The sequence below is a fragment of the Tiliqua scincoides genome, chromosome 3 (assembly GCF_035046505.1).
Source record: "Tiliqua scincoides isolate rTilSci1 chromosome 3, rTilSci1.hap2, whole genome shotgun sequence".
NCBI classification, from domain to species: Eukaryota; Metazoa; Chordata; class Lepidosauria; order Squamata; family Scincidae; genus Tiliqua; species Tiliqua scincoides.
Window position 1 is genome coordinate 58460771 of NC_089823.1, and position 14884 is coordinate 58475654.

General features: G+C 44.2%; 1 long non-coding RNA gene across 1 annotated transcript; it reads right to left on the bottom strand.

The window, feature by feature from the left end:
- Positions 1-6028: 6028 nt before the first annotated feature.
- On the bottom strand, positions 6029-13518 carry LOC136645385 (uncharacterized). The gene is made up of 3 exons (XR_010794123.1): positions 13446-13518; positions 10552-10660; positions 6029-6143 (listed from the first exon to the last, which is right to left on the bottom strand). It is a non-coding gene; the product is annotated as an uncharacterized lncRNA (long non-coding RNA).
- Positions 13519-14884: the final 1366 nt, after the last annotated feature.

A 14884-nucleotide genomic window follows, 5' to 3' on the forward strand; every position in this document is an offset into this window, starting at 1 on the left:
ACTTAATCCTGAGCTGTTTGCGAACCTGATCCATGTTCACAGAACAACGTGGACTTGCACTAGTGATTGAGCTGGCGCAAGTCCAAGTTGTCCCATAGCAGCTGCTGGTGCTTATCCTGGGGCAAGGGGTCAAATGTCCCCTTATGCCAAAGGAGACCACCAGCAACCAAAAATCCACCACGGGATGCAGTAGAAGCCAGGCCAGCACCGTTGCATTGTGGCATGAGAATTTAGTTAGGATTCGGCTGCCCAATGAAAAGTATTTAAAGATAACCCAATGAGTATATTTCCTGTAATCCGTACTTTTCAAAATTATTATTTTGAATATTTCTATCCTCCTTTTCAACCATAAAGTGAAGCTTACAAAGCAGTTTATGTAGCAAGAGCAGTCCATAAACGGTTCTCTGTAGCACAAAGGCTCGTAGTCCAATAAAAGATGCAAGAGGAACATCAGCCACCGGAAATGATCCTGTACTGAGGTAAATAGGGACAGTTGCTCTTCCTCTCCTAAATATGAGAGGGCCACCACTTTTTAAAAGTGCTGTTCACTAAAGACTAGTGAGTTTAGGCACGTGTGAATCAGAGGCATCTATGACTTTAATTCCAGTTTGCTGTTTAGGTAGGTAAGTCAGATTCATACATTGCGTTGTCTAAATCCTTTGTTTTGCATTTATTGAAGACTGAAAATGTACACTGATTTGTGTTGTTATTAGGCTGATTGCATCTCCACTCCATCTCCCTCACTATTATAATGTTTATAATTGCTATTGGATTCATATGTTTGGAAAATAACTCAGGAGTTGGATATGTTGTTGTTTGATTCTTTTTTTCTTTTAATGGAGCAGCATTTTTATTCATTTGTTTAAAACTCAAGGGACCAAGGCAATCTTTGTCCTGAATCATAGCCAGAAACCGATTGGTTACATCCGATCTTGTGTTTTGAATTAATCTGTTAACTAATGCTGTTTATGTGTTTTCGTATGTCTTTGCTATAGCTATAACACATAAAGTTGCAGCGGGGGAGAGAGTGAATTAGCTGAATTATGGAACAGAGCCTTATGTGCAGCTATGGATCTTTCAAGACAAAGAGATCATCAGTTATGTCAGCTGATCATCACCTGTTGGTGAAGCAACGGGAGACAGGGCTCCTTTGATGGGCAGCCCTATCCTAACCTGTAAAGCATATACTCTACTTACCTTATACTCAATCAGTATAGGCCCATCTAGCCCAGAATCACTGGCACAAGCATTCTCCTGGGCATTTGTCTTTCTCAGCCCTGCTACCTGAGGTCTTCTTAAGTGGGGATGCTAGAGACTGAGGGCCCAATCCTATGGGCTACAGCATCGGCGCTTCACCAGCACAGCTGACCTGGGCTGTCACAAAAAGTGCCATAAGGCACCTTGCGGCAGCGCTCAGAATGCGCCATCGGTGCTGAGCCCAGTGCCGCTAGGCCTCAGTGTTCAAAGACAGACTTGGAGAGCTCCCAGTGGTAAGTTCAGCCACCAGCCAGTGGCAGAGCTTTTCGAGGCAGGGGCAAGAGGAGGACAGAACTGGGCAGGGGGAGGGTGGGAGGAGAGGTGGACCAGGGAGGGAGGTGGAGACAGTGGCAGGCTCTGCCACCATTTCCTAACCCCCTCCAGGACTGGGAAACCTGACACAAGTCTCCTTGGTTCTGCAGCAGTTCAATAGCAGATGTGGATCCGAGGAGATGCATTGGTGCCACCTGGGTGTTACACAGGATAATTGAACATTTGTTCCCTTACCCTGAGGAGACCTGGTGCTGCTTCCCCATAGGATACAGCCGCTGCCATTTTGGTGCCACTGTAATCCTGGGCACTAGGGAAGCTTGGGACTGAACTATGAATCTCTCAGCAAACAAAAGATGTTCCACCACTGTGGTATGATTCGTCAGCTTTGATGAGGGATAGGGTCTATCCAAAGGGTTACTCACCTATTGGGTCATGATATTAAGTAGCAAATTGAATGAATGAAATAGTATTTTTGAAGATAAAAATAGATTTTTTAAAAATCCTGTTAATTGCAGCATGGGTAGTGATGATCACAGGTGGAAAGCTAAATGTGGATGCCCAAAACTTGAAGCTGTACAAAAAGTGTCTGTTCTTTCCACTCTTATTTTGCCATCATGACCTTTGCTACTGTAAAAACTGAAGAACATCTCACAGCCGGGTAGTAATCCAAAAGTTTTTAGTTATTTTGCTTCAAGTCTCCCTTGGAATTAAATAGAAACTGAACTATTTATGAGCTGAAGTTATGGTTTTTCTTCTTTTGGACCACAATTCATGTAACTCAAGCTGCCTCTGACATCTTGAATAAACTCAGTTGTCTGCAGCACCATAACAGCCACCCACCCACTCACTATCCAGGCATGACATAATATGGTTGTCAGGAACAGTTTATAACTGAAATGAGAGACTTCATGGCTCTTTGCTTTCCGATGTATAATTCTTCAATCAGGATAGCGACCAGGAATTAGACGCGACGCTGGCTCTGACACTGCAAGTCCCAAAGCAGCCAGACTGTAGTCCTCAAACCACAGTGACTTGAAAAAGCTCACTCAATTTCTTTTCAATTATTTGAACTAGTCCAAAAGCATCATCCCATGTATAGAATCACCACTGGACCAGATGAAAGCGTGGGGGACCGAGGGATTTTTACCCTTACCTAGAGGATTGCGCTGGCCTTGGGGAAGGTCAGGGAGGCCCGCCGCCCTCTTCTTGGGTCTTCCTGATGTGTGAAATAGCTCCATTCACCAGTTGGAGCGATTTCAAGAACCAAGAAGGCCTGCAGAGGGGCTCTGGGGCTCCTGGACCCTCCAAGGCCAACGCAACCCCTCAGGTAAGGGGGAAACCCCTGGGTCCCTACAGCACCACAATCACTACAGTGCCATCTGGACACCCTCCCCCCTGTCCCAGGCCCCACCCCCACCAAGACTCAGCATGTTCCCAAATTCCAAGTAGGACTTTGGGAACCACTGAGCTAAACAGATTAAAATCTTTACTGAAATGCAAACAGTGACTCTGCTACAAATGTCCCAAAACAATTTTACTTTTCAGTGGTACAATTATTTTAATTGGAAACATCATATAACTATCAGAGTTCCAGCATGGCATGTTTCCTTTCTATTGCTATCTCAATTGAGCTCAGGCGATTAAGTTTAACTGAAAACTTGGTTTCTGATCGGTGCTGGTGCCCAGCTGGAGAAGGCTCAGTCAGAGAGCATCGAGATCAGGTTCCATGGTCAGTCAGCATGGAGAGATGTGCAAACACATTCCCTCCCCACCAACAAAAATTACAGTCAGTCTTTTTTTTTGCTTCTCTGGAAATTCCTCTATTTAGACTTCCAAATTCACCTCAAAAATTTGCTTTAGGCAGCACACTTGGCAACTCCAGTTTCAAGTCTTATCTGCCGAAACACCTGTTTCGTCCTACCAACTTGCAGAGGCTGAAGGCTGCTGGTAGGATTGAAACCACCCTTGAGAAGAGTGCAGCTGGGAAAACACACAGGGAAGATTCCAATCTACAAGCTTTTTCCTTCTAGGCATTTGGCTTAAGATGGAAGCTAACAGGTCCTTCAAATCCCAGATCCTTCCAAAACGACTGGAAATTTGTCCGGGAATTTGAAGAAGCAAATGATGCTTGTTACCAGAAGAAACTTTCAAAACTGACAAGATACGTGTCAAGCTCCTTATCAGATATTGCTCTCCACCTCTCATCGAGAACACATGCTAGCTCAGTACAAGACGGTCTGGATGATGGTCGTTTGATCTGAATCTGAAAGAATCACAGTTCTTTCAGAAATAGTTGGTTGAAAGCAGTCCTAGCCATTATTTCCACCAGTGCCAGGCACAATGAACCTGGGTGTTCAGGAATATCAAAACGGCATTCCTAATCCTCTGCGTTCCCTCAAGATCACAGAACATATTGGACCATCATTCAATCAATTCTTGGTAGAATTCAATTTCAGTCAGCTCACCTTCCTTCATTCCCCATCCAGTGCCAGGCACTTACAAAGTATGAAAACTGGTTGTGCTTTCAGAGTATAAGAGGTGTGCTGCTCAATTCTTTTATAGTTGATTTCACCTATTCTGTATTCTCTTTCTGTCAGGCCAACTCATCTACAAACACCCTGATTTAGTCTTGAGCTGATGGACGGCCACCAGGTTTTAATCTCTTAGTGCCAAAAAGATTTATTTAAAGCAATGTTGTATGCTTTCTATTTAGCAAAATAGATACACGCACATATACATCCCTCTGATGCAGGTAGGCCAGTATTTACTAACTCAACAGACACTATGCAAGGCCCCTCATCCCTTTGTGTTTTGGCCAACACTTCTCAGTTATTCTGGCAGTTTTTTCCTCTTTCTTTTACAATCAAGAAAAATATGTTTTTCATTCAAGGTCCAATAGATTCAGTAGATCATAAGCTTTGTGAGAAAATGTGTTTCTAGCTTCATTCTTCTGTTGGTATTAAGGTCTGACTCTGAGAATGTAGCCCTCTTCTTCAGATGTTATTACACCATGGAAAGTCTCCATGGCTAAAATGCTAACATAGGTGTAGCAGCAATACTCCCCCCCTTGATTGTACCTGGTGCTGCTGCACTCCATACATATGAAGTTCTCTTGTCCTGACTCAGAACATTGATCCATCTAACTCAGTACTTGCAATGACTGAACAGGCTCTCCAAGGTTTCAGACATGGGACTTTTCCAGCCGTACCTGGAGATGTCAAAGATTGAACCCGGAAATTTCTGCATGCAAACCATCTGTAACACTCCATCAACCCCATCTGTAACACTCTGTAACACTCCCCCTCCCCTGTGTCTGCTCTTCTCTGGAACAGTGTTTGTTTAAAGAGGTAAATGCTGTCCCCAGAGAGATGTACCTATATGTTTAGAACACAGGCCATCTAACATTCTGTATCGTGGGATGAACTATTGCTTGGGACAGTGTTTGCCTCTTCGGGCAAACAGTGTCCCTAGGAGAGGAGGTGCATTGGAAGCAGAGTGCATTGGGAGCAAGGTATGGCCTGCTGGGACATAGTTCACCATTTGACAATGTCTGAAGAGGGCCTGTGTCACTGACCTCACTGGAAAAAAAGAGATGCACCTTGCGGAAGTATCCTTGCATTGTAAAGGTGTATTCATTCAGCTGCCACCTGTATAGTCTCATACTTCCTGCACAGATTTTGCATCACTCAAACTTTTAGACAGAATGACCAGAGAGTGTAGTGGTTCGGACTTAGACCTGGAAGATCCAGGTCCAAATCCTCACTCAGCCACAAAGCTTCCTGGGTGACTTTGGGCCAGTTACTATCTCTCAACCTCACCTACCTCACATGGATGTTGCAAGGACAAAAGGAGAGGAGAACCAATGTGTGCCACCCTGAGCTCCTTGGAGGAACGTTTACAAAAATGTGAAAAATAACACATATATTTAAATAAAATACTGTCCATTTTCTATTCCACCAGGAATAGTGGCAACCCTTTACATAAGGGAGCACTGAAATGGAATATGATAAACCTTGTTTTGTCCTAACCTTTCCCATGCAATGTAAGGCTAGAAGATCTCTTGTTCATATCATGAAGTTGGTATCAAGGTAAATACATTAAAAACCTTCCATTATAGGCAGCTATACTAGAAGTAATTTCTGAGTCAGAACCAGAACAAAAGAGTTTCCAAACGCCAGAGAGGAGTCAGCACTGGGGTATCAAAATAGCCACATAACTATTTTTCTTTGAGTAAGAAGAGTCAAGGATTGCCTTGAACAGAATACGCCATCCTTTTTGGCCTATTATAGCCAAGAGGACCTCTCCACTCTGCCAGGTTTCTTGTTTCTTTTGTTTGTGTTGACATCATTACTGTTTAAAGGGTTTAAATATATCTCAGTGCAGCAATAAATAAGAATACCATTATTAACGAGCAATAGTTGGTGCTCATGCCCACTAGGCGGAAAAAAATAAAATGAGATTATATTTCATTGCTTTTTTTTTTTTTTAGTCACAAAAAGTGTTTTTCTCTCAATCAGTTTATTTTAAGTGAAGAATTGCATGAAACTTGGAAAGTAGGTTTTTGTCCTGATTTCTTTACGGTTCTTTTCCCCAGTGGTTTGTGAATTACTTCTCTGAAAAATAAAAGTATAAAATGACTGATGCTGGTTTATCCTCAATAGACATCCATTCCATCAATATTCCAACATTGTTAGATGAACGTTTCAAACTGTATTAGGCTTCCAAAAGTCAAGAAAAGCTAGGAATAAGGTTGGAATGGACCCATAGATGTTGGAACTGATCCTAGCATGACAGTCACTGGATATAATTCAATCACAGTTACACACTTGGAAGTCCCATTGATAGAGGTGTGATTTTTCCATGATAATGAAATAAAACAGCACAATCTTATGCATGCCTACGCGGAGTGTGCAGTGTGTGTTCGATGCCCCTTATGTTCAATGAGGCTTTATCTCCAGGAAAGTATGACTAGGATTGCTTAACACCACATAACACCACTTTCTGCGCTTCTCGTTTTTATAACAACACAAACCCTAAAAATCTGTGTGTCCCCCCAGAAAACTATTTTCTTGCACCTAATTGACTGTGAAATAGCTGTGGCTGCATTTGCTGACACTACACCACCTATAACATTTACCTAGTACACTTTTAAAGCTATAATAATTATAGAATTGGAATAAAAACACATAACACCACTTTGTGCACTTTTTCCCTGGGAATAAATGAAATCTGCAAAAAAAAGAAAAAATTAAAAAGTTCAAGAACACCTCTACCCATTGATTTCAAAAGGAGACTGTTCGGGCAGGCTTAATTCTCCAGTTCACATAAATGGGATATGCAGTTCAACTCTTGTTGAATTGTGCTTGCAATACTTATCTGAAAGCTTTTATTTGCTCATTCATATGCTGAGTTTGTTGCCTGAGCTTGTAAGGACAAAAAAGGAGTAATCTATTACACCCTGAAAGACAAGCCATTCAATAGAAGGTGAGCCATTACTCTGTTTACTATTTTAAAGGGTTGGTTTCAGGAATGCCATCCTGGATTTCCTAGTCTGCTCACAAACCAATTATCTTATTAGACTGGGAAGTCTGTTTTTAATTGTCAGAATAATTGCTAGATTAAATTTATAGTATTGTGCCTGTCAGCTAGAAAACATAAAATTAGTGTAAATTATGGATGATAATAATAATGTCATAATAAGTGCCGACATTTTGATGTTTAAAATTGAGTGTCCTACAGCAATATTCATATTACAACACAGGTGTTAATTATGATATTATTCATATTAATTGGCTTGTGACTAAGAGAAAATGAGACTCAGCATTTCTGCTTCCCTCGCTCGTGTGCTTAAAGATTTACAGTCATTTCAGTTCTGCTATATGCATAATGAGGAGATGATGAAAAATGTTCCTTAGTTAAAATAGCATGCAACTGCACACTCGATAATCAACAAATGTACATATGATCGTGAGAGAATGATCAACAACTGTGAATTCAAATTTTCAATATCATTTTGAAGGTAATATTCTAAATAACCAAAACAAGATCATATCTTGGCAACGTGCATCAACAGTTCATAATTCTTGTGAGAAAGTCTGAGACGTGAGGAGGGAAATGACTGTAAGCTCTCTATGTTCTGAGGATCCCTTACATTGCCCATTCACAAAGTTATCTATAGAGAGAGGCTCTTTGACTGTTCACACTGTCTTTGTCATGACCTGCACTCTAAGAAGCTAAGGGCCCAAACCAAAGGGCTGTTTAGGCTGGCACAAGTCCTTTGTGCTGGCCTGGAGATGTTGCAAAAGTGCCATAAGGCACTTTTGCACCACTATGGGAGCAGGCGGGTTGGCCTCCAAATCTGGCCTCTGGAGTGCCAGCACCCAGTAAGTTTGCACCAGCCTACATTGGCCAGCACAGGGGTTCAGGAAGGGCAGGTGGTGGGCAGGCTGGTGGGAGGACTAGGCTTGGGAGGAGGGCAGGACCAGGATTCCTGGGAATGAATTTGCCTTACTCCGAGTTGTACTGCAACCCAGGCCAGTTGTGTTCTGGATGCAGCCCAGGCCGCTCAGCCTGTCCGTGCCAGGGTAGGTTAGGATTGGGCTGTAAGTCTTTTCTGAAGGAGGTAAAATCAGAACTTCACCCAATACTAGGCTTCAGCACCCTCAGAGTCTGAGCCCCCCCCCCCCAGCAAAGAACATCAGGAATACTACACTCTGCAGTGAACATAAGAACATAAGAACATAAGAACAGCCCCACTGGATCAGGCCATAGGCCCATCTAGTCCAGCTTCCTGTATCTCACAGCGGCCCACCAAATGCCCCAGGGAGCACACCAGATAACAAGAGACCTCATCCTGGTGCTCTCCCCTACATCTGGCATTCTGACTTAACCCATTCCTAAAATCAGGAGGTTGCGCATACACATCATGGCTTGTACCCCATAATGGATTTTTCCTCCAGAAACTCGTCCAATCCCCTTTTAAAGGCGTCTAGGCTAGACGCCAGCACCACATCCTGTGGCAAGGAGTTCCACAGACCGACCACGCGCTGAGTAAAGAAATATTTTCTTTTGTCTGTCCTAACCCGCCCAACACCCAATTTTAGTGGATGTCCCCTGGTTCTGGTATTATGTGAGAGTGTAAAGAGCATCTCCCTATCCACTCTGTCCATCCCCTGCATAATTTTGTATGTCTCAATCATGTCCCCCCTCAAGCGTCTCTTTTCTAGGCTGAAGAGGCCCAAACGCCGTAGCCTTTCCTCATAAGGAAGGTGCCCCAGCCCCGTAATCATCTTAGTCGCTCTCTTTTGCACCTTTTCCATTTCCACTATGTCTTTTTTGAGATGCGGCGACCAGAACTGGACACAATACTCCAGGTGTGGCCTTACCATCGATTTGTACAACGGCATTATAATACTAGCCGTTTTGTTCTCAATACCCTTCCTAATGATCCCAAGCATAGAATTGGCCTTCTTCACTGCCACCGCACATTGGGTCGACACTTTCATCAACCTGTCCACCACCACCCCAAGATCTCTCTCCTGATCTGTCACAGACAGCTCAGAACCCATCAGCCTATATCTAAAGTTTTGATTTTTTGCCCCAATGTGCATGACTTTACACTTACTGACATTGAAGCGCATCTGCCATTTTGCTGCCCATTCTGCCAGTCTGGAGAGATCCTTCTGGAGCTCCTCACAATCACTTCTGGTCTTTACCACTCGGAAAAGTTTGGTGTCGTCTGCAAACTTAGCCACTTCACTGCTCAACCCTGTCTCCAGGTCATTTATGAAGAGGTTGAAAAGCACCGGTCCCAGGACAGATCCTTGGGGCACACCGCTTTTCACCTCTCTCCATTGTGAAAATTGCCCATTGACACCCACTCTCTGCTTCCTGGCCTCCAACCAGTTCTCAATCCACGAGAGGACCTGTCCTCTAATTCCCTGACTGTGGAGTTTTTTCAGTAGCCTTTGGTGAGGGACCGTGTCAAACGCCTTCTGAAAGTCCAGATATATAATGTCCACGGGTTCTCCCGCATCCACATGCCTGTTGACCTTTTCAAAGAATTCTATAAGGTTCGTGAGGCAAGACTTACCCTTACAGAAGCCATGCTGACTCTCCCTCAGCAAGGCCTGTTCGTCAAGCAAGCAGTGCCCACAACAGGTTAGGCAGGACTTGTTAAAGAGCAAGAAAAGTATAAGATTCCAGACCAGAACGCTGCTCCTTTGAAGTCTTCATTCTCAAAGCGAGGAGACAGAGTTCAAGAGGCATCATGTCTGAGTGTGAAAGTGTTTAAGTCTTCATATACTTTTGATCCTTCTAACAACTTGCTCCTTTGAGTTTTGTGTGGCATTATAACTCCAATCTGCCTTGTGTCTCGCCATCTTCCTAGTCATGTCTTTGTGGTTCTTCACTCATTGCATGAACATTATAGCTTTCTTGTGAAGATGGCCCTTCCAGTTTGAATGTGTTTTCTTCATCAAAGGAGCCACAGTGTGGCCAAGGGAGAACAGGAGAGGTCCTGCCTTTGAAACTTTTTCAATAGTCCTTAGCCAAAACGAAGCAACAGCCTCTGGAGAAAGCAAACTGAGAGACTTGTCAGAGGTTGGGCAGAGGTTGCCAAACTTGAGCAGAGGTTCCCAAACTGGGCGTCTTGACACCCCAGCCTGAGAAGCCCTGCCTCTGGCACCTTAAGGGACAGGGGAAAGGGAAAGGCAGCAACGTGATCCCTAAGAACATCCTGCTGCCAGAGATGTATCCAGCACCTGAGTCCTGCGTGGCTTGGGAAGCAAAGAGCAAAAAATGGGCATCTCTAGTTTTCATCACAAACGTGTCCTTTTTTGGTTATTTTTAAATGTTTGGCGACACAGGGAGCCCTGTGGAGGGCTCCCCAGACCCTTCCCCCAGACTCCCCAAGACTCCTGCACTGGTAGCAGTTAAGTAAAAAAACACTTCCCATCCCTGGCAGCAGCAAGATCCTGGGGATTGCATCTCTGCCTTAGCACCTCCTCCACACACACTTACCTTGGGTCTTGAACCCCTGAGGAGTTTGAGAACGAAGGGTCTTGGGGCATACAAAATGTGGGACATTTTCATCCCACATTTCCTCCCAATATTGGGATGCCCAAGGTAGCTGAAAAAATACAAAATAATACAATATAAAAAGTGATTTCCAAAAAAAACAATCACAAAAAACACAATGGTAGCAACAGAACAATAAAAGGCAATACAAAAAACAGAAGAAACAAGTTAAAAACCGAATAATAGGAACAGCGAGATATAAAAAACACAAAACCAACCAGAGATCAAAAGTAATGACCCAAACTCAACAAACGGAGAGCCCAATCCTGGGCTTGGTGTGCCGGCTCACCGTCATGGACCGCCGAACCACAGTAAGGTAAGCGGAGGTGTGGGGGGAGGTGGGAAGGAGAGTTCCAGGGAGGGAAGCAAGCGGAAGGCAGGTGGAGGGCGGGGAGGAGGCATGTCGGGGAGGCGGGGAGAGGGTGGGGGAGGCATGCTGGGCAGAGGGAGCAGGGAGGGAGGGAGGCAGGACTGGTGGAGCTCTGCTCCACCGGATCCTGAGCGTTCGTATGGGGCTCACCACCCAACACGAGTGCTTTTACCCATTGCAGAGCTACTTCCCTTACCCACAGGAAGGGAATGAATGTCCCCTTCTCCCCAGGTGCAGCCCGTGGCTGCTCAAGGCATGCGGCGGCAGCTGTTTTCAGTGCCACCAAAGCCGCGTGCCCCAGGAGCTCAGGATTGGGCTCTAAAACAGGAAAGACCAAAAACAGCAGAATCTAAGGTAGAAAAATGATACAAATGAAAAAAGCCCCTTTAAGCCCCTGCAGGAAGGCCAACAGGGAGGGCACAGATCTTAATTTCGATGGGCTACAGTTCCAAAGTTATGGTGCCACCAGTGAGATGGTTCTTTCTCTCATGGATGCCTACCTGGCTTCAGCTAAGGGAGGCACATGTAGGAGGGCCCCCACAATGCATCCCTGTGCCTGAAAAACCTAGCATCCCCCCCCCCAGGAATGCCAGTGCAGCCAGTACAGCCATTAGAGCTACAGCCCATAAGAACATAAGAACAGCCCCACTGGATCAGGCCATAGGCCCATCTAGTCCTGCTTCCTGTATCTCACAGCGGCCCACCAAATGCCCCAGGGAGCACACCAGATAATAAGAGACCTGCAAGGCTTCCTGGGAATTGTAGTTAAGAACATAAGCACAGCCCCACTGGATCAGGCCATAGGCCCATCTAGTTCAGCTTCCTGTATCTCACAGCAGCCCACCAAATGCCCCAGGGAGCACACCTGATAACAAGAGACCTGCATCCTGGTTCCCTCCCTTGCATCTGACATAGCCCATTTCTAAAATCAGGAGGTTGCACATACACATCATGGCTTGTAACCCGTAATGGATTTTTCCTCCAGACTTGTCCAATCCCCTTTTAAAGGTGTCCAGGCCAGATGCCGTCACCACATCCTGTGGCAAGGAGTTCCACAGACCGACCACACGCTGAGTAAAGAAATATTTTCTTTTTCCTGTCCTAACCCACCCAACACTCAATTTTAGTGGATGTCCCCCTCTTCTGGTATTATGTGAGAGTGTAAAGAGCATCTCTCTATCCACTCTGTCCATCCCCTTCATAATTTTGTATGTCTCAATCATGCCCCCCCTCAGGCGCCTCTTTTCTAGGCTGAAGAGGCCCAAACACCATAGCCTTTCCTCATAAGGAAGGTGCCCCAGCCCGTAATCATCTTAGTCACTCTGTTTTGCACCTTTTCCATTTCCACTATGTCTTTTGAGATGCGGCGACCCAACAGCCCAACAGTGTTGCAGCGAGCCCAGCAATGTTGAACCACCAAACCTCTGCAGCCACATGGGCAACTGCATTCTGCACTAATTACTGTTTCTGGACAGTCAAGGGCAGCCCCACATACAGCACATCACAGTAGCCAAGCATTGACATCATCAGGGAATTGCTACAAATATTGATATGTCACTTTTCAACCAAAAAGAGTTCACGGAGCAATTTATATAACAGAACTAAATAAATAAGGGTGCGATCCTATCCCACTTTCCAGCCCCGACATAAGGGCAATGCAGCTCCTAGGTAAGGAAACAAACATTCCCTTACTTTGAGGAGGCCTCCATAAGTGCTCCCCAACTGCAGGGATGCAGCACACGTCCCATTGGCACAGCTATGCCAGTGCTGGAAAATGGGTTAGGATTTGGGCCTAAATAAACTGAGGGATAGCTGCCGCATCAACCTAAGACCTCCTTACTTCCAACTTTTAAGTTTGGACCTGACAGGTGATAGACAGGGCTTTCACCTGTGCCAACTATATTCCTAGTCTAGGGCTCAGTCCCAAAGAGTCATGTACATTGGGACATAGCCAGTAAACTTTACACACTTCAAATCTAAAAGAATTTATCCTCACTGAGGAATTAAGACAAATTTGGCATTTTAAAAATAGTGTATTCTTCTTATTCTGCAAGCACATATGGGATATGTCCAGAAATGCTTACAAAGCATGAAATTAAATAGCCCCAACCTTTTTCGTTAATTCAAAAGTAATCAAACAGAAACAAGCCAAAGCATATTTTTTTTGGCTTGAGAACAAGCCTTTCCAAACAAGACATTCCAAACAAAGCATGACTTCCACCTTTTTGGTAAAAATTGTAAACACCTGAAACAAGAATGTAAGTTATTCCTGAAGAGTTCAAATAATCACCATAGTCAGCGACTACAATAGCAAAATACTAAATCTATATAACCACGGCTTTTTGCCCCCTGCAAATTAGCAAGGTGCTCATCAAGTAGTAGTACTGAGCATGGAAATGTGACCGTCAACATTTCTTGTGGGCAAGTGACATTCCATCTTCCATTTCCTTTTTCTGGGTGGCTTTACCTCCACCTTCCTTTCTCTTGATCCCTGCTTCCAGTCTATGTATATTCTTGTTATGGAAAAGCAGGAGGCTGTTATCTACTCACAAGCACTTTATTTAAAGCCACAGAAGTTGGCTAGAGTACATTCTAGCATGTTCCCCAGCTATTTTGTTTGGCCCCAGATGGGCTGCTTGTTCCTTTCAACACACGCCTTCTTAAAGGGATCGTGCCATCACAGCTCTCTCCCTTTATGATAACAGCTTATTACAACCCTGCCCTGTCTTTACATTCTCCTCCATCCAACATTCCATCCCACTTCAAGAAAATGAACTTGGACAGAGATGAGGGGGAAAACCCTCAACAACAACAACATAAATTGTACAACAACAAAAAACGACAACATAAATTGTACTACACACACCCCATGTACATGAACACACAAACCAGTCTGGGGGTGGTGGTGGTTGTTTTACCGCTCAGTCTCTGAGGTATTTTCTTTTTTCAATCTCACAGATCTTCATAGGACTTGTTCATTCTGTGCCTGACTGTTTTATGTTTCACTGGCCATCACTTAGTGGAGTTTAAAGAGATTCATAATTCAGTTCAGATCATAATTCTCTAGGTTTGCTCTCCTTGTTCCCCCTTGCAATGACTTAAAGATGCCTTCTGTTTCTTCTGTATGATTGGTCATCCAAAGTTGCTGATATGTGTGAAGCTTCCTCCTTAATAATTTTTGCCATTTGACTCCACAATGAGCCACTACAGATGCACCTGATCATTTTTTGCTGGCCAGTATTTCTACTCTCTTGATCCTTTGCCATAATCCTTTCTGTTACATTTTGCAAATTGTTGCTTTTTTCTGCAAATGCACACCTGACTATACCCAAACCTTCTATGGGTAACTTTGCTCAAAGTACTACAAGATGTTTTCATGCTCCAGTGGAGAGTAGCATAAGGAAACATCAGTGCCAGGTCCCCCTATGCTGTTTCTTAACACTGTTTTTTTTTTCCAGTTAGGCAATTTGATTTAGGATATTGGGAGCTAGTCATATGCTCATGAGCACTTCTTCAACATATAACAAACTCAGTTCCATGTTCCAGTTGACCCTGGGACAGAGCCTTGAATTTCTCAGTCAGCTTGCTGGTACTGGTAGTTTCTCCCTTATTCGTAAAGTGAGGGGTCAGTGGCAGCCAACCAGTACTTGTGAGGTTTTTTGTTTTATTTGGGGGATGGTCCAGCCAAGTAGGCCCTTTGAAAGGCATGGTTTCTTGGCTTTTGCTCAACCTGGCCGACCTCTGATGCCCTTGAGTAAACTAACTGAGCTCTAAACTGGAGAAGTTTAGAAGCTCAGAAGCCCAATTCTGAAATGCAGCTGCCCTACTAGTTGTAATTCTGGACTATGTCATTATCCAGACATTATTTGCTATTAAGTTCCAGGTCTTTGTCAGATGGCACAGGAT